General features: G+C 35.7%; 1 protein-coding gene across 2 annotated transcripts in view; it reads right to left on the bottom strand.

The window, feature by feature from the left end:
* The window catches only part of DYM (dymeclin), a 622,931-nt gene that overhangs the window by 430,160 nt on the left and 168,287 nt on the right, over nucleotides 1–24,484 (bottom strand). The window lies entirely within an intron of this gene.

Below are 24,484 nucleotides of genomic sequence, written 5' to 3'. Positions count from 1 at the left end.
AGAAGAGAAGAGAAGAGAAGAGAAGAGAAGAGAAGAGAAGAGAAGAGGGAGATGTGGGCAAATGGCCTCAATTTTTTCAATAAAATATGAGGCAAGGTCTTCAGCTTAGGAAAACAGGGTAGAGTGTGGGGGACTGAAGGAGAGGGGAGAACATTCTGAACATCTGGTATGGTTGAGATTATATAATAAAAATTTGTAATGGCACCAGTTAGCAGTTTTGTGATCTACTGAATCTCTGGTTAATAGCATATGAATACTGAATAAGGCACTGAATGGTGGGCATAATTCAAGGCTGGGATTTGGTAGGGTAAGAATAGCAAGAGGATAAGGGACATCAGAGAAGAGAATAGTGTAGAACTGAAATGGCTCACCACAGGGTCAATAAGGAAGAGGGAACAGAGGAAGGGATGGGGAACCTGCAGCCTCGAGCCCACACAGGGCCTTCTAGGTCCTTGGGTGTGGCCTTTTGACTGAGTTCAAGTTTTACAGAACAAATTCTTTTATTAAGGGGATGTGTTTTGTGAAGTTTGGATTCAGTCAAAGGGCCGCACCTGAGGACCTACAGGGCCACATGTGTCCTCGACTGCAGGTTCCCCACCCCTGGATAGGGTGATATCTAGGAAAAAACTGAGGAGTTAGAGGATTGGAGGTCAACAGAGAAGATAAAAACAAAGTTGTGGGTGGTAAGGCTTAGGGAAAGACAGAAAGATAAATTATGCTCACATAAAGGAATTTTAGAATTCAAAGGAGTGGAACCCTTCTGAGTGATGAAGCAAAATCAAGGATGTAAAAATAACACTATAAAACAGAGGTGGAGTGGAGGAATATTTAACGAGAATTAAGTAGATGGGAACTAGGAAGTAAGGGTACCAAGGACTAATAACATGTGTGCTTAAGTTCCTTAGAATAAGGGCAGGATTTGCGGTTAAAAGACTGAGTCAAGTATTGAAGTCACTGAGAGTAAAGCAAAATGTCCTAGAGGGCAACAGATAATGGCTACCAGGATCTAAACTGGTGATAAATTTGAATAAGAGGCATCAAAGGAGGAAAAGATGCTGAATAATAGTAGAAAGAAAGCCTGAATTGGTAATAGTGGCTAAGGGGAGGGGGGGGGGGGGGGTTACAAGGTGGTAATGAAAGTGCAAGCAGCACTGGAAAGGGAAACCTGGGATGCAGGGTCATCAGGAGCAAGCCAGATCCTAATAAGAGCCAGAAAGTGAAAGAAGCGAGAAAAGAAAGTGTTTAAGATGAAAGTAAGCCTGCCCAGAAAGCAAAATGAAAAGGAGAAGGGAAGGGCTAGATCTGGGGCAAGAGACTTGGGGTTTATGTATGGGATTAAAAGAGCGGACAGATGGGGAGGGGAAAATGGGTTATCATAGTGTTTTATGTATTATGTGATCAATACATATTTTTGCAATGAATGATTAACAGAGGAGGTGGAATTTGATGTGGAAACTTTTGGGGCTGGGAAAAGTGATTGTCTGTGGCTACAAAAGAAAGGAAAGTTAGGCATTCCATTAACTAGTTATACAGGATAAATATACTGGATAGAAACTGAAACACAGAAAAGATGAGGCACCTGGGGAAAATGTATGGAGGCTTTTGGCACCAGGCTGCCTAAGCAAAGCCTATCTGGATTTGCCTCTTTCCAGACAGCATTTTGGCTCTCTCTTCCCTCAAGTTATTTTGTTGTTACTAATCTCTGCACAAAGTGTATATCTCTCTTCCACTCGGATGAACCAAACTTCTTTAGGAGCAGGGACTATTTTATTCTTCTTATTACTTAGTATAGTGCCTTGTATATTGCTGTTCAGTCATTTTTCAGTCATATCCAACTCATTATGACCCTCTTTGGGGTTTTCATGGCAAAGATACTGGAATGGTTTGCCATTTCATTCTCCAGCTTATTTTACAGATGAGGAAACTGAGGCAAACAGGATTAAATTACTTGCCCAGGGTCACACAGTTAGTGTCTCAAGCCAAACTTGAGCCCAGGAAAATTAGTATTCCTGACTACAAGTCCACTACTCTCTATCCACTGTGCCACCTAGCTGCCCACCTTCCAAATAATAGGTACTTAATAAATGTTCAACGAAATAAGTTGAAATGTCAGAGTTATTTTAGATTATATCTGGTTCCAAAAAAAAATAATGGACAAATAACGTCTATTCAAGCTAGAGATAGAGAAACTAGGGCTTCATTTAAAAATCACTATTAACAGTTAAGGGTTATAAGGAATGTGTCAAATTCTATCTTGATATTTGTTTTTTTTTTTAACTTATTCTTTAAAAAAAACTTATTCTAACCACATATTATTTCTATACATAAATTGGCATTACTATTTAATCTCTACATTTAGTTTCTTTGTTAGAAAAATTGAAGGGGAAAGCACATATCAAACCCCAATAGGAAATCTTTGTCTTCTTAATTTTTGCAGCAGTAAATGAGCCATCATCCCATTTGACTGTAATTTCCTTTTGTAATCTGTTTTCATCTACAGAAGGGTTTTCTTAAACTGTGCCATAGACTCCGGTATCAGTCTGGTAAAGTCTAAAGACTCCTTTCTCAGAAAAGGGGTTTTTAAATATATAAAATAAAATTTAATAAGATTATAAAAAATTAATTATATTGATATAAAGCTATCAAAATACTTAAAACATACATATAAGTTCAAAGGCTCCAGGCTAAGAATCCTTTATCTAGTGAGGATTTAAAAATTCATGTAAGTCAGTTTCTGTAATAATATATTTACTCCATGATCACAAGATTCCCCCATGGAGACCACCAAGAGCTAAGTTACTATTTATGTAATGAACTATTATCCTTAAAAAAAAGGAGAGGGACAAAGGGTAATTTATGAATTTTTCTTTTGTGAGGTGCCGCCACAATGCTCAAGAATTCATCACCAAGTGGCCAATGTACTAGTAATAACAATCATATTTAATTAGACTGATCTTCAAAGAGGACATCTTTAATCATGGTAGAACTTAGAAAAGCGTAACATATACATATGTGACATACTCTTCAAGAACAAAGGTAACATTTTTTTCAAAGTATGTCAACATTTAATCAAATTTCAAACAAAAAATTATTATATTATAAAGGTTTTCTGATATTGAAAATGTAATTGAAAAAAGACTATAGCAATTTTTGCTAGTACATTTAAATTTTCAAACAGCAGTACATTCTGTTGGCTAGCTGGTACAAATATACTAATAATACAGAACACGCATGAATATACTTTTTGAACTCTTAGTTCCATCAGTGCCTTGAGAAGCAATAACTATAATCTTGCCAGGTATACAACAATAGCAAAGACTTAACATGTCTCTCTCACAGAGAAGATCAATTGCCTCCTTAGGGAAGACTATATGTCATCCACCCTAAAATCCTTGAGTTCATCAACCTGCTTAATAAATGGTAGAATGATATAACAGCTCAAGGCAACTATGCTATGAGTATTTATAAGAGAGGAGACTGCTCCCTCCTCAATACTTCCTTCTTTTTTAAAATTTTTTGGTCTTTATTAATTTGTTTACTTTTAGTTTACAAGATTCAATTTTTCTACAATTTCTTGAGTTTCAAATATTCTCCCCCTTTCTTCCCTACCCCACCCAATGGTGGTATACAATCAAGTATAGGATCTGCAAATACTTTCACATTAGACATTAGTCAGGTTATAAAGGATTGTACTGGTAGAATGAACAATGGGGAAGAAGAGACAAAACCAAACAAAAAAAAAGACAGAGAGCAGGTAGTTTGCTTCAATCTGCATTCAAACTCTATTCTTTCTAGTTCTTTCTCTGAATGTAGACCTCTCTCTCCATCATGAGACATTTGGAGTTGACTTATAACCCAGCATTGCTGAGAAGAGTCCAGTCTATCAAAGCTATTCGTCACACACAGGTTGTGTCTGTAATTATGCAAAATTTCTCCTGGCTCTGCTCTTCTCACTCAGCATCAGTTTGTATAAGCCTCTCCAGATAAATATGAAGTCTATCTGTTCCTTGTTTCTTATAGCACAATAGTATTCCATTACATTCATATACCACAACTTATTTAGCCACACCCCAATTGATGGGCATCCCCTTAATTTCTAATTCTTTGCGATCACAAAAATATAAATATTTTTGTACATATGGGTCTTCCACTTCTATGATCTCTTTGGGATACAACCCTAGAAGGAAAAAAGGTAATCTTTACCTCACAATAAAACATCACAGTAATCCTTTGTAGATCTATGTATATATACAAATGCACAACACACATATAAATTAATTGTAGCTCTATTTGTAACAGCAACAAATTGGAAAGAAAATAAGTGCCCAATAATTGGTAAATGGCTGAAGAAATTGTGGTATGTGAATATAATGCAATAGTATCAAATCATAAGCAACATGAATAGAAAGAATTCAGAAGATGAGAAGATTTGCATAAAAAGATAGTGAAGATAACAAAGTCTAAATAATAACATACACAATGATTATAAAAATATAAAGGAAGACAGAACTAAAAGAAAACAAAATTCAGTCATGTACAAATGAATAATGTTAGAAAGTCAGTCATTCAAAGCGTTTTTCCAAAGTACATTACTAATAATATACAAAATTCAATTTTATAGAATAAAGCATTTCTTGGATTTTAAAGTGCATTAAAAGCATCTGAAACCAATTATTTTGCTGTCTCACTATATAAACACAACTAAATAGATTTTTTTCTAAATTACTTTAAGAAAGAAAAGCTCAGCTTCTGAGATAAGGCCTTGGAAGCCAAAGCAAATTTTCTTTAACTCAATTTACAATGGAAATTCTGAAAAAGTTTGACAAAGGGAAAAAATCCTCATGCATGAAGACAACATTTTGAAACATTTTGAAACAAAAATGTAAATTAATTATTGGGCACTGTGCCATAAAGTTTAAAAAAACAACAACTAACTATTCTGTTGAAGACATTGTTCCATATTTTCAAATTGATTTTTTAACATTAAAAAGTCATGTTCATTGAATATTCTACTTCATTTCTATTAAATACTAAAAATTATTAAAATTTTGGGACTTCTTCTTTGGTTCTATATTATCAGATATATTTTACATTACACGATTTTTTTAGTTAAGTAAAAGTAAAATTTTACAAGAACCTAGAACATATCACTCTTTTAAAGCAACAATTATATCTCATGCTACTGTATAGTTTTTGAAAGTTGGCATACAATTAAAGCATTAGTGGATTCTGGTAAGCAAAAATCTAAGTTATCAAACTATGAAAATCTTTATCTGTATGAACTACAAATATGTCAATTTTATAGAAGCAAGAAAATAAAAGCAATCTTTCTAGAAACCATGATATCAATTATAAGCACTTCATTAAAATCCAACACCAGTGGTTCATAAAGGCACAACTCAGGTTCTGCCGAGTCCTTAACAAACCCCCAAAAGATTCCAAATATGAATCCTGGAACACAATATTTAAGTTATAAGAATCAACTCAGTACTGATTTGGGGGACAGGGGTAGGATATAAATAAGTCATGAACACCCATCTACACAGTATGAAGGGGTTATGATCTTCATCTGGGGATAGAGAATCCACGTTGCTGAAACCAGAGATCACTTCAAGTATAAGTAATTACTACAGGTAGCTTTCCCCTGTATAAAATACTGAATGGGAATGGCTGAACAAGTTGTGGTATATGAATGTAATGGAATACTATTGTGCTATAAGAAATGAGGAGCAGGCATATTTCATAAAAACCTGGAAAGACTTATAGGAACTGAGGCTGAGTGAAGTGAGCAGAACCAGGAGAACACTGTACACAGTAATACCGTGTTTCCCCGATAATAAGACCTATCCCGAAAATAAGCCCTCCCCTTACTGTGTAAGATTCCTCTAAAATAAGCCCTCCCCCGAAAATAAGCCCTATTGAGATTGCTACTGTAGTGAAGGTGATCCCCTGCCCTACACGCTACATTACGGTAACCTCTGTATGCACCATTCACCCCCCCCCGGGTGAAACACATGCCGCGTTCCAAGCTGCATCCAATCAGAGCTGCAGCAGTGAGCGCGTCATCCTGTTCTTCCCCAGTGATTTGCTTATTGAATAAAGGTACATTTTTTTGTTCACATTTACCTGTTTATTAAAATTGCTGTCAATGTTCATTAAAATAAGCCCTCCCATGAAAATAAGCCCTCTGGCGTTTTTCTGTCCAAAAAATTAATAAGACAAAGTCTTATTATCGGGGAAACACGGTAGCAACATTGTACAATGATCAACTATGACTGACTTAGCTCTTCTCAGCAATACAACAATCCAGGACAATTCCAAAAGACGCATGATGGAAAATGCTAACTACATCCAGAGAAAGAACTGATGGAGTGTGAATGCAGGTTGAAGCATACTATTTTCACTTTCTTTGCTTTTTATAGTTTTTTTTCTTTTATTCTATTTCTTCTTTCAAAACATGACTATCAAAACATGATATATGGGAAACCTTAATGGAGAAAAGCCTTGAGGAAAAGTATTCAAAGGGTAGGAAACAGTGTGAATAAAGTCAGAAAGAGGAGTGAGAGAACAGAAAAATAATTAGAGGAGATGAAAATGAGGGGACACAAACAGTCTAATTTCACTGAAATGCAGAGTGTGAGAGAATGTGATTTGACCTGGAGAGAATGGAAGAAGAAGTGGTCCATTGCTTAGAGTCTGGTTTCTCAGTAAAGTATGAGGCAACAACGTCAGCTAATAGGAAGAAAGAAGGGAGTGACATGGGAAGAGGTCTGAGGAAATAAAAGATTTGGAACATCCTTTGTTTGTTACACAGAGAGTAATTTAAACAATAGATTGGACAGAAAAGCTGGGAGCAAGAAAAAGCCATAAGGTATTAAAATAATTTAGGAGAAATAGTAAAGGTAGGAATCCCTATTTCATTACTTTCTTCTCCTGATAGTGATCAGTTAAATTATCTTCAACTATAAAGAAAAATATATGGAACAAAACAGAAAAAAATCATATCATAATTTCTAGTTCTCATGGAAAAATATTTACTATTTTGAGTTTAATGAGAAAATAATGACATTTTATATACATGTATATGAAAGTAATGACATTGTTTTCATATTTTATATTATGTTTATATTTTATATTAAAATAAATATATTTTATAACATATTTAAATATACATGCATGTAAGCTATCAAAGCTTTAAAACTGCACTGAGACATTTGGGACACCCTGTAAATGACACTGTGAACTCTGCTAACTTGAAGGAAAATGTGCCTTCAACAGGAAAGAAGGATACAAAGAAAGGGCTTGGAGGGGAAAGACAGTTAAGTTCTCTTTTGAACATGTTGGATTTGAGATGTGTAAGGAACATCCGATTAGAGATGCCCGGATGGCAGCTGGTGATACGGTACAGTAATACAGGAACTGGGGCCAGATAAATAGGTCTGAGATTGTGGGCATACACCAGAGAGCTCAAGCCACGGGAGCTGAGGAGAGGTCAAGAGAGAAGAGGGCCCCACACAGAACACACAGGTGAGGATGATGATCCAGCAGAGATGAGAAGGAGCAGTCAGACAGCTAGCAACAGTAGGAGAAAGTAACCCCATGGAAACTTAGGAAGGAATGTCTGGAAGAAGGCATTCAACAGTACTGAGTGCTGCTGAAAGAAGGGTAAGGATTGAGAAAAGGTCATTAAATCATACAATTAGGAAATCACCAGTAAGCTTAGAAAACAGTGTCACTTGAGTGATGAGGCCAAAACCAGACTATAAAGGGTTGGGAAGTGAGAGGTCAGAAAGCAGAGGCCACAAGCACACAGTTTTTTCTAAGAGTTTATCTGTGAATGGGAGAAACCTACAGTATGGTAGCTTTAGAGTGGCCAGTGGCCAGTGTTTTTTCAGGCAACTTGAAGGAATTTGGTTACCCTTGGGGACAAAAATAATTGATGATGACGAAGACGTTGATGATATGATGGTGGTAATAATAGTATTTATACAGCGCTTTAAGTTTGCAAAGCACTTTACACATGTCATTTCATTTTATCATTACAAACCACTCTGTGAGGCAGGTTGTATTATTACAGCCATTTTACAGACAAGGAAACTGAGATTGAGAAATGCTAAATGATTTGCCTAAGGTCATATAACTATGTACTTTTCTGAGGCAGAATCTGAACTCAACACTATCCATTGCAACATCTACCTGGTAAATGGAGGGACTAAACTTTCCAAAACAAAGGTGTCTGCTCTCATGACTTAAGATAAGGAGATGAGTAAGTACAGAGAGAAACTTTGCAGTCCTAGGTGAACTCTGACTCCAAACTCACCCTACCTACTTCCACAATCCCCAATTTCTGGACTAAAACAAGGAATGTTTAAATTGTTCAGGAAAGATAAAACCTTCAGGAAAAGAAAAGTCCCTGGGATGGAAGAAGCACAGGCAATTATTCCTTAAGAGGGCATGGTCCTTAGCGGGATCTGAGGAGCTGGCTTCTTCCCCTATCTTGCCCTGGCTCTCACTGCCTCTCTCTGGGCATATCCTGCTTAAAGTTGACAAAGAACTCTTAGCCCTAGAGAAGAATTTTCACCTAAGTGGGGAAACCTAGCTCTTGAAAAGTTGACAGATACCAGAAAGACTCCTCCTTTTACCTTTTTCAATGCAACCTACCAACACCTTCAACTTGGTCTCCCTCGGCAGGTCTCAGAATACATTGGACAAAACATGATGAGAAAGAAAAGTTCCCCAGCATAAGAGACAGAGGAACTTCCAGAAAGAAACAGACTACTAAAAGAGGCAATGACACTATCTCCCTTCCCCTACTCCCTAAACTTCCCTAAAGAGTCATTCTCCCTACCCATACAATCCAATCAAGGATAGCAAGGAAGGGGCCCTTCGCAGACTAATTCTGGTCCTCCAACATCCTCCTCTCACATCTGTTGACCATGAAGGAGAGCTACTCCCTGGGTGAGGGGTCTAGCTCTCAAGATTACAACCAGTCTTTCTTCCTCAGCCCTATGGAGAACCAAAGCTGAGGACTTCTATTCCAAGAATCCCAGCAGAAGAGAGAAACTCTGCTCTCACCTTCCAGTCTCCGACTTGTATCACAGATTCACATAGAACCCAAGCACTATCCGAGGTTCCAATTCTCCACCCTTGGGCAAACTTTCCTAGCCTTAATTCCCTAGCCTGATAAAGTCTAGTTGGCCCAACCTAGTTATGGATCTGCCTGACTCCAACTAAGGAATCTGGCAACAGGAGGCAATAAAACCAGATTTGTGACTATAATTGTAAAGTGGTACAGCTATAATTTTGTAATATTATGTATCTTAAGTAAAATTTCAGCTCAAAACAGCAAAGGAATTGGAGTTAGAAGATAAAGTCTTAAATCCCAGTTGTGCTACTTGTTAGCTATGCAGCCTTAGGCACGTCACTGGATTTCTCTGAAGTCTCAACTTTCTATGGGTAAAACAAGGAGGTTGGAATAGGGAACTTCTTAAGTTCCTTCCAAATTTAACTCCATGGTCCTATGAGCCTGGCTTTCAAAACAATATCATGTGGTTGAGTTCATTTTTAAACAAAAAAAGGTGGAGGGGAAGTTTCCACTGCAAAAATTAATTGCCATCTTATTAAACTTTAGGGAGGGCATGTTTTCGGTTGAAGCAGTTTACAGAGTTTCAGGAAGAAAGAGAGCACTAATGATGCTATGTTATGAGAAACAATAGCAAATACACACAAGACAAGGAAAGAAGGTATTTCACTGGACTCACATCAAACTAGCAGACACATCCATTAGGAAATGCAATACAGAGTTGCTGAAATATGAGTAATCATGATGTGCTTATAACAAAATTAGTTTTATTTAAACAACTTATAAATTCACTTTTTTGACAACTCAAACAACATGCAGTGAAAGTTTGCCTGTTCAGATCTCACTCATCTAGTTCTCTGATTTAACAATATCATTTTTTTCCCTGAAAACAAGAACAAGGTGAAATGGCCCAGACCAGAAGAGAGTGTGGAAAAGCAACTTGTTCTCCATTCTCACACCTGTTCCTATCCTAATGTCCATTCTCCATTCCCTCCCCACTCACTGCTCCTAATCATAATGTGCCATCACAGACCCTGACTCAACTCAAGGCAAGGATATGTAATTGTTTTCAGGCTGGTCCAGGGCTTTACCACCAAACTAAAAGTCTCAGCATAGGCCAACTCTAGGTTGAACTCTAGTGAACTACTGCACCAGCCATAGACTGCTATTAAAGCTAGCTACATTGACCAGAGCCAGAAGACACAGCAACCAGGTGAGTGGAATTGTGGCTGCTAAGAGCCAAGAACGGTAAGTGGTTATAGGGGACAGGAACAAGGAGTTATAAGCAAAATATATGTTCATAAGAAGTAGTAATTGAGGGAAATTTCCAACTATTTACATTTTGAAATACATAGATAGCATTTTCTTCTGAACAACTTTATTTAGTATATGAGATCTTCAAACACATTGTACAATATTTAGATTCTTAAAGTTAATAGTATAAATATTAAAAAAACAAAATATTAAAAATAAGTTGTCATAAAAGCTAACATCTGTAAATTTTGCAAGGATTACTAAAACAAGCAACCAATGTTAAAAGAAAAAAAAAAAACCTTGACATCTAAAGGACATAGGAAGCATTATGAGCAAATGTTTTTTTAAAAATCAAGCACATTAAAATAATGGACTGTAGGGAATGCAGTACATGTTCAAATGTAAGAAAACATGTGATTCAGCTTCTTATGAAATTTTTAACTGCAAAATTAGCTCAATTTGGCATGGATAAGAAAACAAATGAAACGAAAACAGTAATGATAGCTGGCAAGACATCCAACTGGCTGAAGTTATGATGAAGGGTTCTACAGAGGCCAATGTTGGATCTGAACTTATTTTAACATCTTTTTTAATGATCTGGAAAAGGGAATAAATATCACCTTAATTTTATAGATTATGCTGAAACCAGAAAGAGTGGAGAAATTGAATATATTGGCCTGGAAGCTTAAGAAGAAGAAAGTAGAGAACAACTGAAAAACAAGATTGTTGGGAAATTATCCAAAATTCAAACTATGAAAAGAAAAGAATAAGAAAAAATCAACAATGGGAAAGACCAACATAAATTAGTGGGCACCAGTGCAAATTAGGAATAGGAGCTTGGACTCTGTCCTTCCCTGACCACCCCAACCTAAAATGGCCTCTTATTCCTTTGACTTCCTACAACAGTTCTTGACAGCATTCATTCACAAATGTAAAAATCCACTGCTTTTCACACATATCTTAGGTACTTAAATGTTTAATTAATTGAATATTTATTCAATTGAAATAACACACAAGAAAATAGAGCTAGGAAGAATAGCTAGACCAGGTCAAAAAAAAAGTATGCTTCAATTTGTACTGAGAGTTCATCATGGAGGTGAATAGTGTTTTTCATCATGGGTCCTCATTATATTAATCAGAGGAACTAAGTCTTTCACAGTTGATCATTGTTACAATATTGCTATAACTATGTATCATATCTTTCTGGTTCTGCTCATTTCATTTTGTATCAATTCATAAAAGTCTTCTCAGGTTTTTGAAACCACCCTCCCCCTTATCATTTCTTTTTTTTTAATTTCTTTTTTTTTTTTTTGCCTTTTGGAGGGCAATTGGGGTTAAGTAACTTGCCCAAGGTTACATGGCTAGATTTTTTTGTGTGGGTGTTAAGTGTCTGAGGCCTGAACCGAAATCGGGTCTTCCTGACTCTAGGACCAGTGCTTTACTCACTGCACCACCTAGCCGCCCCACCCTTGTCATTTCTAATCACAATCATATACCATAACTTGTTCAGTCATTCCCTAATTGATGGGTATCCCCTTGATTTCCAATTCTTTGCCACCACAAAAAGAACTGCTATAAATATTTCTGTATAAATAGGTCCTTTTCCTGTTTCTCTGATCTCCTTGGGATACAGACCTAGTAGTGATATTGCTGAGTCAAAGGCTATGCATGGTTTTACAGACCCTTGGGCACAGTTTCAAATTGTTGTTCAGAACAGTTGGAATGGTTCAGAACTCCAACAGTACCTTAGCATCCCTATTTTTCTACATCCTCTCCAGCATTTATCATTTTCTTTTTGTGTCATATTAGCCAGTTTTATAAATGTGGGGTGGTAGCTGAGAGTTTTTTTAATTAAACAAAAGAATTTTTAAAGCACTGAGTTATTAAGTCTGCAAAGTTACTGAAAAACTAGGGGTTGGGGAGGGAATCACAGACTATAGTAGCACCCCAAAAAGGAGATTGAGGGAACAACAATAATTTCCCATTCTTATGCCTATTGTTTTATCTCTTAAAATCTTTATAAGAACAATGAAATGTTCTTATAAATTAATGAAATTTATAATGAAATGCACGTTAATGAAAATGCACGTAAGAAATAAGGATACTTCTGTAAATAATGTTTGCCTTCCTTATTTACAGTCAAAGAACTGATTGACAATTACAGAAAACAGCATATCCCACTACATTTATTGTTTGCTGATTTTTTTAAAAATTTGACTGAGTATGGCAAAAGGCAACCTAAAAGCTCTCCTCCAACAAAGGGTACCACCACAGGTATATGTGATACAAGATTCTCCACTGTCATCCAACCCCATAAGATACAATCTCAGAGACAACTTTCTTGAATAATCTTCTCCCGATATCAAAGGAGTCATAAACCCAGGTGATTATACTTGTGTCATGGCTGATGTCCTTCATTAAGTCTAAATGGATGAAAGATTACCTACAGTTTTTGAGGTTCCTATTTGTGGATGTAATTGTAATGACTTCCATCAAGTTGAATACTATGTGAATTCTTCAATTAAATTCACTCAGAGAGTATTCCAACAACGACATATACAAGGAAAAAAATGGACGAAGAATGCTTATAGCCCAGAATGTGGCATGCAGTTGCATGGGCAATCCATTGAATTGGTCCATCAGTACATGTGTTAGACAAGCACTAGAAATGAACAATGAACCGGGTCTAGCAGCAACAGGAAGAGAACAGAGTGAAGTACATTCACAAACCATACAGTATTTTCAGCGATCCAAGTTGCTCCCTGATCCAAAAACCCACCCTTTTATCAAGAGTTATGAATCATCGAACACCACATTCTGTGAGGGTCAAAATCCAAGGCGACTCAAAGCACACAGGAGATGCCTAATAAATATAAGCAGGTTATAATAAATTATCAATGATGACTTGCATGTAATAAATAAGTGGCATAAAAGAGATCCAGGAAATTCATGATATGAGAGAGAGAGAGAGAGAGAGAGGGAGAGAGAGAGAGAGAGAGAGAGAGAGAGAGAGAGAGAGAGAGAGAGAAAGAGAGAGAGAGAGAAGGAAGGAGGGATAGAGGAAAAGAGGGAGGGAGAGAGACTATTCATGGAGGGAGAGAGAGGGAGAGGGAAGGAAGGAGGGAGGGAGGGAGAGAGAGAGACTATTCATGCAGTGGCAGCAAGAGATAAGAAAGGGAAAACCCAAGTGCTGCACTAGTATCCAGAGAAAGACCTCCAGTTCCTTAACAGATTCACTTCAGAGAATATATTGGGAGAGCACAGAAAAGAAACTACAGTATAAAAAAATATAGAGGGGTTGCAATCTGCACAATTAATTGGAAGGGCTACCCATATTGATAAGGATGGCAGATTTCCTGAAGTATTTAATCATAATTATTGAACTGTAACATGTATTACGTATAGAAGGATACATTCTTAATCACTTCATGTATTTTTACGCACATTAAGGTAGGGACAAGGACAAGCAAAGGAAGGAAAAAGGAAGGGTTTTTGAGGGGATCTTCTTGCCTCATCTCTGACCAAAGCATGCCTTGGTTCTCTAAGTCTTCCAAACCATGTGAGTAGTCTTCCCTTAATCCAGAAATGCATCCATCCCATCTAGTTATGCATGCACCTATGAAATCAGTCACAATGGACCTAGATAAAGCAGAGACACACCAATGCACTGTGAATGGAGGTATGAATTTGTACAACCATTCTGGAAAGCAATTTGGAATATATCCTTAAAATCATGAAACATACGCATACCCTTTCACCTAGAGATACTGCTACTAGGCATATACCCCGAAGACATAAAGAGGAACAGGGTCATATGTAATAAACAATATTCATCATAGTATCTGAGCTTGCAGCGAAGAGCTAAAAATCAAGTGTGCTCATCAACTGGAGAATAGATAGAAAAATTATGGTATATAAGCATAAAGGAATATTATTGCATCATAAGAAATGAAGGGATAGATTCAAAGAAACTGATAAAGATTTGTATGTAGAATGAAATTAGCAAAACCAGGAGAACAAGTTATATGATGGCTATAGTACTACTATAAATAAAATTTCAAAAGACTAAAGAATTATTATCAAAGACATGACAAACCATGACTCTAGAGAACTGAGGATGACGCATGTTCCCCATGTCTTGAGAGAAAGGTGAACTAAAAGTATAAAATGAGACATATTTTCAGAAATGTACAATATGTGGATCTGTTTTGCATAACCATATTAACTTGATAAAAGATGATGTGATTTTTGTGGGGAATGGGACAGGAATTGATAACAGTAATTTTTTTAAAAGAACATCAGTGAGTAATAATGGCAGGTAATTGTAAGTCTTGGTTAACTCATTTTCTTACATTCAAATTTCTTCTCCCTTTCATATATTTTCTATTTCTGTTATGTCTGAATCTTTTGAAATACATGTTGATAAAATACCAAAAAAAAAAAAAAAGAACATCACTGAAGGACTTTAAAATGCAATAAATGGGGTACAAAGACAGTTTTTTTGGAATTAAAGTGTTGAACTTAGTGTATAAAAATTCCATGTGATAAGAATAATAATTTCATAGACGACATTCTTTATTTTTTCTTGTTGAATGGTTATTCACAAGAAGTAATTATTAATGGTTTAATGTAAATTTAGAGGGTGGTCTCTAGTAGAGACCTTGGTTTGATCCTATGTTTTTGAACACTTTTATTAATAACATAAAAGGCACAGACAATATGCATAAAAATATTCAGACAATACAAGGCAAAGAGGCATAGGTAATGTGAGATGACAGGATCCAAAAAGATCTTAATAAACTAGAATTTGATAAATATAAGTTTATGGAAACAAATGTAAAGTTCTACATTTGGTTATAAAAATCAACTTCACAAGCACAAAATGGGAGAGGCATAACTACATGATAACTATGGTAAAAGAATATAAGGATTTTGCTGAATGGTAAGCAAAATAAGTCAATGATAATTACTAGTATTTATATAGTGTCTGAAAGTTTACAAAATGCTTTACTTTTACCATTTGATCTCCTTTGATTCTCAGCACAACTTTTCTGAAGTAGGTACTATTATATTCCCATTTTGCAATTGAGGAGAATAATGCTTGAGTGAGGTTAAATGACTTGTCCAGGGCCACACAGTTAAGTATCCAAGTCCTGTATGTCAAGTCAAGAGTATGACATGGTAGTCAAAAAAGTTAATATAATCTTAGGCTTCACTAAAAGAAGAATGGTGTCCAAAATGCAGGAAATGATAGTTTTACTGAACTCACTTCTGGTCAGACCACATCTGGAAGGAGTACTGTGTTCAATTCTGGGCTCCACATTTTAAGAAGGCCATAGACAGTCTAGGAAATGGATAGTGAGAGATCTCAAGACTAGGCCATAAGAGTATCTTCTGAAGGACTGAAAATGTTTAACTTGGAGAAGAGAAGACTTAAGGGAAAATAAAAACATCTAAGCATCTAAAACAGGAACTGACAAACTATAGACCACAGGCCTTAAACCATGGTCTTTTTTTTTAATGGCCTATGAGTTAAAAATGGTTTTTACATTTTAAAATAAAATGTTATTGCATTTAAAAATATAAAACTCATTCCTAGCTCACAGGCTATACAAAAACATGCAGTCAGACTGGATTTGGCTCTTATGCCATTGTTTTACCAAGTCTTGATCAAAAAGTCTGTCACAAGAAAATCAAAACCACACTCTTCAAAATTATCAATGACTAAGTTGCCAAATCCAATGACCTTTCCTCATCCCTCTTGATCTCTCTTCAGCCTTTGACACCCCTGAGAACAACTCTACTCCTGGGTATTTCCTGCCCTCTAAATTTCTATGATATGCTCTCTCCTGTTTCTCCTTCCACTTATCCAACTATTGCTCAGTCTCCCTTTCTGGATCCTTTTTGAATTCTGCTTCTGTCATCTAACATGTTAACTATCTTTCCTTCGGTGGCGTTACTTCTAGATTTGCTAACCATATCACTCCTCTCCTGGACTACGGTGGTGTTTTCCTAAATACTCTCCATGTTCTCCCTAACTCTAGTTCATTCTACAGTCAGCTTCCAAAGTGAATTTCTTAAAAGCATAGGTCTGACCATGTCACTCCCCTTCTCAGTAAATGACAGTGGCTCCCTATGATCAAATATAAAACCATCAGTTTGGCATTTAAAGCAATTCAAAACGTCATACCTTCCTTCATTCCCAGTCTTCCTACAATTTAATCCAATCATATTACTCACCGTTTCTCTCACAGGGTACTCCATTTCCAGACTCTCTGTTCTCTCTCCCTCTAAAGTCTATCTTCTGCAGCAAGATTTTCCCAGTCCTCTGGTCTGCTGGTGTCTGTCCCTCTACCTTTCATCTCTACTGTATGTATCTTGCAAGGACGTAACTATTTGCATAGAATGTGAGTTCCTTGAGGGGAGGGTTTCTTTTTGCCTTTCTTTGCATACTCACTCTACACCCCCACCTCCAACACATATTAATCACTTAATAACGGCTTGATGACTAACTTATTCTAGGCCTCAAAGAGTAGAACAAGAAGAAATGGGTAGGAAGTTACAGCACATTTAGGCTTAACATAAGGAAAGGTTTCCTAATGCAGCTACCCCAAAGTACAGCAGGCTCCCTCAAGAAGGAACAGATTCCAGCATTCTTGAGATCTCTAGGCATAAACCAGATGACCACTTTTTGAAACACAACAAAAAGAAATTCTTCTTTGGGTACATGTTGAACTATATGGAAGGTGAATTTCCTCTTAATGCTACAATCCTGTGATGGTTATTTTTTTTTGGTTTGGTTTTTTTTGGCTTTTTGGAGGGAGGAAGGCAGGGCAATTGGGGTTAAGTGACTTGCTCAAGGTCACACGGCTAGTAAGTATTAAGTGTCTGAAGCTGGATTTGAACTCAGGTCCTCCTGACTCCAAAGCCGGTGCTCTCTTCACTGCACCACCTAGCCACCCTGATTCTGTCTTATTTAAAAAATAATAAAAGTCTCTTATTTAAATAAACATTTCATTGAAGAGGTTTTAGATAAAAGCTTATACTGATATTCAAGGAATAGCATTTCATTCAAAAGACTAAACAGTATTTCCCACAATTCCTTATTTGAGAATTTGAGAATGAGTCGACTAGCTCATTATTTATTTTAGTAGTCAATGTTAATGAATCTCTTTACCACTTATTTAAGAAAAAGCATGTTCATTATAATACAAAAAAAAATGTGCCCTATGTAATTCTTTATTTTACCTGAAAGTTAGATATAACAAATATTTTGACTATGATGAAATTAAGAAGGGAAAGTATCAGTTTTCAATGACATTCCCGAAAATCTCTTCGGGGTAAAGAACAGTCCTAGACCATCTCCTATTATTAAAGTATTTTAAATCAAGTGTTGGCAAACTCAGGCCCAATCTGACCATGTAAATACAATAAAACTTTATTAGCTTAGTTTGCCAATCCCTAATTTAAATGACAGGGCATTTAATAACTACCATTTTGAAATTATCAAAACACTTAATATTTCAGTCAATGGGTTAATGGGCAGCCATTCTCTTACTCCTCCTCCTCCTCCTCCTACAACTAGCATTTATATAACTCTATGGTTTACAAACTACCATATGTGTGTGCGTGCATGTATATGTATTTATATATTTGCATACAGGTATGTGTGCACGCACACACAGGTGCATAACGCCATTTGATCTTTACAATAACCCTTAAAGTAGATATTATTATTCCCATTACAGAGATAAGGAAACTAAGGCTAACAAAGGTGGAATGATTTTTTTTCCCCTTTTTGGAGGGCAATTGGGGTTAAGTAACTTGCCCAAGGTTACATGGCTAGTTTTTTTGGGTGTGTGGGTGTGTGGGTGTTAAGTGTCTGAAGCCAGAACCAAACTCGGGTCCTCCTGACTCCAGGGCCAGCGCTTTACTCACTGTGCCACCTAGCCGCCCCTGAAGGTGAAATGATTTATCATGAGTCCTACAGCTAATAAATGTTTGAAGCAGGATTTGAACTTTGATCTTCTTGTCTCCAAGTCTACTGGGCTATCTAGCTGCATCAAATAAAATACAATACTTTTGGAAATTAGTTTTTATTCTTACAGCAAAATAACAAATGGCTTGGTACCTTTATTCTAAGAAAAGCAACTGCTTTGAACTTTAGCTAAAGAATTCCCAAAATATCCCCATGAGCTAGATACTGGGGACTTTTGATAAGAATTAAAAAGTTAAGCATCTTTTTCTCATTTTACCTTCTTGGCAAATCCCATCTAAATGCATACAAAAGGAAAAATATTCAGAAGTAAAAAGACACCCTTTGCTAAAGAATAGCTTAGATTAAGAAAACTATTAAATGGTGAGACTGGAATGAATGGTAATAAAGTGTTCATTTGAACATTCAGCATTTCAACTACAAAGCTACTCCTTTCATGAGTATGTCTGTTATTAAATATCACATTGTTGTGCTCTTACTGTATTTTTTCTTTTCCTAAGTAGTTACCCTTGAATGTACTGAAATTGACAAACAAAACAACTGTCATACGAGATAAACCCCTGTAACTACGTATCTTGACCACGGTGATGATTTAACAATTTCTTCACCTTATACCAATGAGAAGTTTAAAGTTTAACTGCTAAGAATTCTCACTATTTCGGCTCTATAATTGGGCTGGAATACTCATCCTAGCGCAATGGGGAAAACAAATGTTTTTGACGACCTGTTTGAATGGGGTGGGGAATCATATATCAGAGACTACTACGTACTACGAATAGTATGTACTACTAATAATTCTATACTACAACTTACTGCTATGTAAAACTTTACCATTAGTGATGGAAATTATAGTTTGGCAGAACAAATTTCATTAAATTTGGCTCCCTTAAAAAATTAAATATTGACAGTTTAATCACATTTCAGTTTTGTCTTAAATTAAGAAAAACAAGAAATTTTAGTTAAACCCTTTATTATATCCTTATTTCACCCTTAAAACCTCTTAAGTATTAGAGGACTTTAAAGACCTTGAGACTATACAAAGAAGGTCCAAACCCAAAACACTGAGGCTAGGATTTAGCAAGAATTTTAGTAAATGCCATCTATCCCATTCCTTTCTCTACCAACTTACAATAATCTCTTGGCCTAACAATTTTCAATAGTAAGACTTACAATACTTGAGTTTTGTCAGTTCATCCATGAGTATCTTAGTATAATATATCAGATTTTAAGTATTTGTTCACATAAAAACACTCAGGAGAGTACTGGAGCATCAACCAATAAACATTTATTAAACATCTATTGTGTGCAAAGTATTATGTGCTGAGGGTCAAGGATACAAAGAGGCAAAAGATAGTTCCTGCCCTCAAGGAGTTTATACTCTAATAGAGGAGAAAATATGCAAATATATGCAAAGCAAGTCATATACAGAGTAAATAATAAATAATTAACAGAGGGAAGGAACTAAAATTATAATTAAAGATCATACTATTAAAAAATTAAAAGAGAAGTGGATCATATACCTGCCAAAGCGATGGCAGGAGACATATTCCTAAACCAACATGGGACACAAATAATTACAAAAGATAAAACAGATCAACATGATTATATAGAATGGAAGAAGTTTTGCACAAATAAAATGAATGCACTTAGGAAACAAAGGGATGTGGTCAAATGGGAAAAAAAATCTTGGAATAAATTTCTGGGATAAGGATTTATATCTAAGATATATAAATTATATACATATATATATGAGAATTGCAATTCAAAATAACACTAATATTTCAACTACTATCCTGTGAACTAGCAAAGATGACAAAAGATGGTAATGGTTAATGTTGGGGGGTTGTGGGAAGACAGGGATACTAGTGCATTGCTGGTGGAGCTGTGAATCAGTATAACCATTTTGGAAGGCAATTTACTCTTCTACAAATAAAGTGACTTAAAATTTCATAACCTCTAACCCAAAGATTTCGTTACTGAGCTTATACTCCAAAGAGGCCACTGATAATAAGAAAGTCTCCATATATACCAAAATACTTAGAGCAGCACTTTTGGTGATAGCAAAGAATTAGAAACAAAGTAGATGGGCATCAACTGGGAAATGGATAAACAAAATCTGGCACACAACCATAATGGAATAATACTGTACTGTAAGAAAAGGCAAATATGACAGATACAGAGAAAAAAAAGAGCAACATGAACTGATGCAGAGCGCAGCAAGCAGAGCCAAGAAAACAATTATACATGATGAGAACAAAATGTAAACTGACAGAAACACCAGAAAAAAACTAAGTAAATATTGCAAAATTATACTGAAGTAGCATGAGTAGAAAAGAGATGAAAAGACTCTCCCACCTCTTTGAAGAGGTGGGAGGTTCACAAGTGCTGTACACTATACATATTTCTTTGACATTTCCAATGTGTTGATCAGTTAGATATACTGATTTTTTTTTCTCCTCTTTTGTTTTCTTAAAAAACACTTTTTTATATGCGATGGCTCTCTAAGAGGGGAAGGGAAGGGAGAGTGACGGAAAAATTTTAAAAAGACAATAAAAATCTACTAAAAAAAGAAATAAATAATGCAGTTTAGTCTACTTTTCCTCTTGTATTCAATTCTAGTTCCAATTTATTGTCCATTTGCAGTGTCAATATTTTACAAACTGATAAACCGATTCAATGTGCTGCTATACCCTCTCCCATCTGGACAATCACTGGTATAAACAGCAGAATTTTTTTCATTCATTTTGGTTTTCCAACATGGACAATTAGTAGGATCAGCTTTAAGTAATTGTGGTAATCACAAAGGAGACCTGTTGAAATCAGCAATATGTCATCTTCAAACAAGAGGATCTGAAAAACTTTATGATTTATAGGGAATTCCATTTGACTCTAAGGATGACATCCTTAACATGTCTAAGCACACACATATATGTGTACATATCTATGTGTATATGTGTATGTATGTATGTATTTGTATTTGTTTTACCAAAGGGACAAATCATCTACTTCAATTGTTCCTTTCTTCCAAAATATTTTTGCTTGGTTTCCCATGTATATGAAGTGCCTTATCATTAAATTAATGAGCCTAGAAGGAGCCTTACAGGGGTGACCAGGTAGGACAGCGAGTAAGAGCACCGGCTCCAGTGTCAGGAAGACCTGGGGATCGAATCCGGGCTCCGACACCTAGCACCCACCCAGAAACACCTGGCCATGTAACCTTGAGCAAGTTAACCCTGATTGTTCATTAAAAAAAAAAAAAGGAGCCTTACATTATCTAGTTCATTTATTCTCATTCTTCCTCTTACCTCAACCCCTAACTACTAACCAAGCAGAGCTACATTTAATATTATGGAATATTAGAACTAGGAGAAATCTTAAGCTCTTCATTCTAAAGATATTAGTGACTACTTAATTTTAGAATTTAAGAGAAAGAGATGCCACTGTAAAACATCCCAATGCTTTGTAAGAGAAACATGTAATCCTCGCCACACTCTTCTTCACCAAAAACAGACTGACAAACGTAGATACTTCTAAGAGGCAACTTCCTTTCTCAATCACATTAATACAAAATGATATTCTACTTTCTAGCTCCTAAAGATTTAGTAGAACACAAAATTAATACAACACTGATTCATACAAAGAACATTTATTAAACAAACACCTCCCATGTATTCAAAGCACTATGATTGACTCTAGAGAATATATAGAGAATTAATAAGACGGTCTTAAATAGAGTTGAATACCCTGATTCAACCATTACAAACATGCTTAACGTTAATCATTTGAAATATTGTTAAGGATAATTTTCAATATCATTAAGCATTTCTGTTGCATATTGTATTTGCAAATAGTAATAATTATTAACAGATATGATTAATATTTAATACATTATAGTTAACATGCAAGTTTCAAACATGGTTTGCTTTCAAAACTGAACATCTTACTATCTCATTTTTCACCTCGATGTACTACTTTGAGACCTCTCTGACTTTTCCACCATACAGAAACTCATTATTTAGCAAACCTCATCATCCTGAAAGATTCCATCAGTCTTTGTACTCTACCTCATCACCACCCACTGTATCTCTGATTGGAGAGTAAAGCTATCAACTCCCAAACTTCCACTTCAGAAGGGAACTAAGCTCAGAGTATCTCCTCCTTTCTCACCCTGCTACACTACTTTGTGACTTCTGTGACTTTTGTGCCATGCATCCACATTGGGTACTTTCTTCAGCCTCCCCTTCCCCACTTTTCAGCTTCCTTTTGTGTGTTTTCTTCCTCCATTAGATTGTGAACTCCTTGAGGGCAGAAACTGTCATTTTTTTTTTTTATTCCCAGCACTCTGCATAGTATCTGACAAATATTAGGTGCTTAATAAATGTTTATTTAGTGACTGAAATTTATTGGCTATGGCACTATTTTAATTACAGTGACATCTTATCTATCTAATTTTTACGTAATCTTAATAATTTGCTGTTCCATAAGGAAATATGCAAATTTGCCATATAATTGAAGTTTATCCCCTTTAAAGCTTATAATCTATTTATAATTATAACTATATAGAATTATAAAGCACAAAGAGCAGTTATAGAGAACATTATTAATATGATAAGGTGCTATAGTTTTCTTCTCTCCATTTTGAAAATTAAATTATCAGCTATTACTTCTCCCACCATTCTACCTACTTCTAGCGATCTCCCTTCTTCTATACTACAGTCACTAATCTTCTAAGGATTGAGAATCCAGATAACTAAATTGATTATAAATTGATAAAGGTCAGAAAAACGCCCTAAATAAAGTGCATTGGCTTAGTGCAGGGTTTCTTTGTTTGTTTGTTTTCTCAGACAACCTAAAGCCTTTTTTGCTTACTTTTAACATAAAGCTGTCAATGTGTTTTGCTGACTGAATTTATCTTTAATACAGAATATAATTTTTCCTGTTCCAAAATAGCTCTGAGAGAAAATAAGTCTCACACATATCTAAAAGAAAATTGTTGTTAGGGAGAAACCTACAAGTAGGATACCAGAAGGTGAAAGGGAAAAGAAGACAGATTCCAAGCTCTCCCTGTGTCAGGCAGGACTACATATTTGGCATAAATGTCCAAAAAAAATCAGACTTATCCAAGTTCATATACAAATACCAGACTAAAACATATTTCAAAAGCAATACAGATAACTAATAAAGAGATTACATCGATTTCTTCTCCCCTCCATTAGTATGATTAAGGACTGATTATACTAAGGGGTCCAAACTATTCTGAACATTAAGATTCCCACAAACATTAATGAAAATTCCATAATTTTTGTTTTAAATTATCCCAGAAATTATGCATTCATTTTGTATATATCCTCTATTTACTTATATATAAAAATATCCTATTCCCCCCCCTATAAAATATCTCTTCCTTGATATCAGGGGCTAGATAACCTTTGTATTTCTATCCCCAACACCAAACAAAGAACCTGATACATAATGAGTACTTTTAAAAATTCCTGTTGATTGATTATATAAAATTTGTAATAAAACTGGGCTTACTTCAAGGTATAATATTGTTTAAAGGAATGGAATCAGTTTCTAAAACAAGGGACTTTCCAAAAGAAAAAAAAATACTAGAATACATAAGGGGGAGAGATGTTCATATGCCATTAACAATAAATATATAAACCTAAGGCACAAAATAACTTTAAAATTTATATTTTGCTTTGTACTATATCATTTTAAGCATCATATCGTCTAATATGGTTCACCTAGATCAACATAAAAGTTAGTTGATACTAATTAAATGCAAACCAAATGATGATGTTAGAAAGTGAAGTAGAAGCTTACCACCAGGAAAGAGGCAAATATTCTAGCCTTAAACAGTTGTCTTGATATTCCCCCCAGGGAAAATTTCACACCAAGATGATTGAGAGTCAACAACTACTGAATTATTTTCTCTTGGAAGTGGATTGCTCTTTGTATACAAAAAGTCCAAAATTAGCAACAGTGTAATGACAATGAGAAATTGAAGATCTTCCCTGCCCTTTAATAGGTTGAATACAATCACACAGTGCCCATGGTGGAAGGAGTTTGCAGAAGGGTGGAGCAGAGCCCACAGGAAGCTGAGAGTCAGAGCAATTAGAACTGGAGGGAGGAGAGGATGCACCCAAGGA

Source organism: Petaurus breviceps, unplaced genomic scaffold, assembly GCF_028583685.1.
Source record: "Petaurus breviceps papuanus isolate PSGF00001 unplaced genomic scaffold, PetGlider_PUasm1.0 131, whole genome shotgun sequence".
Classification (NCBI taxonomy): domain Eukaryota; kingdom Metazoa; phylum Chordata; class Mammalia; order Diprotodontia; family Petauridae; genus Petaurus; species Petaurus breviceps.
The sequence above is the reverse complement of the archived record's forward strand: the minus strand, read 5'-3'. Positions and strand labels throughout refer to the sequence as shown.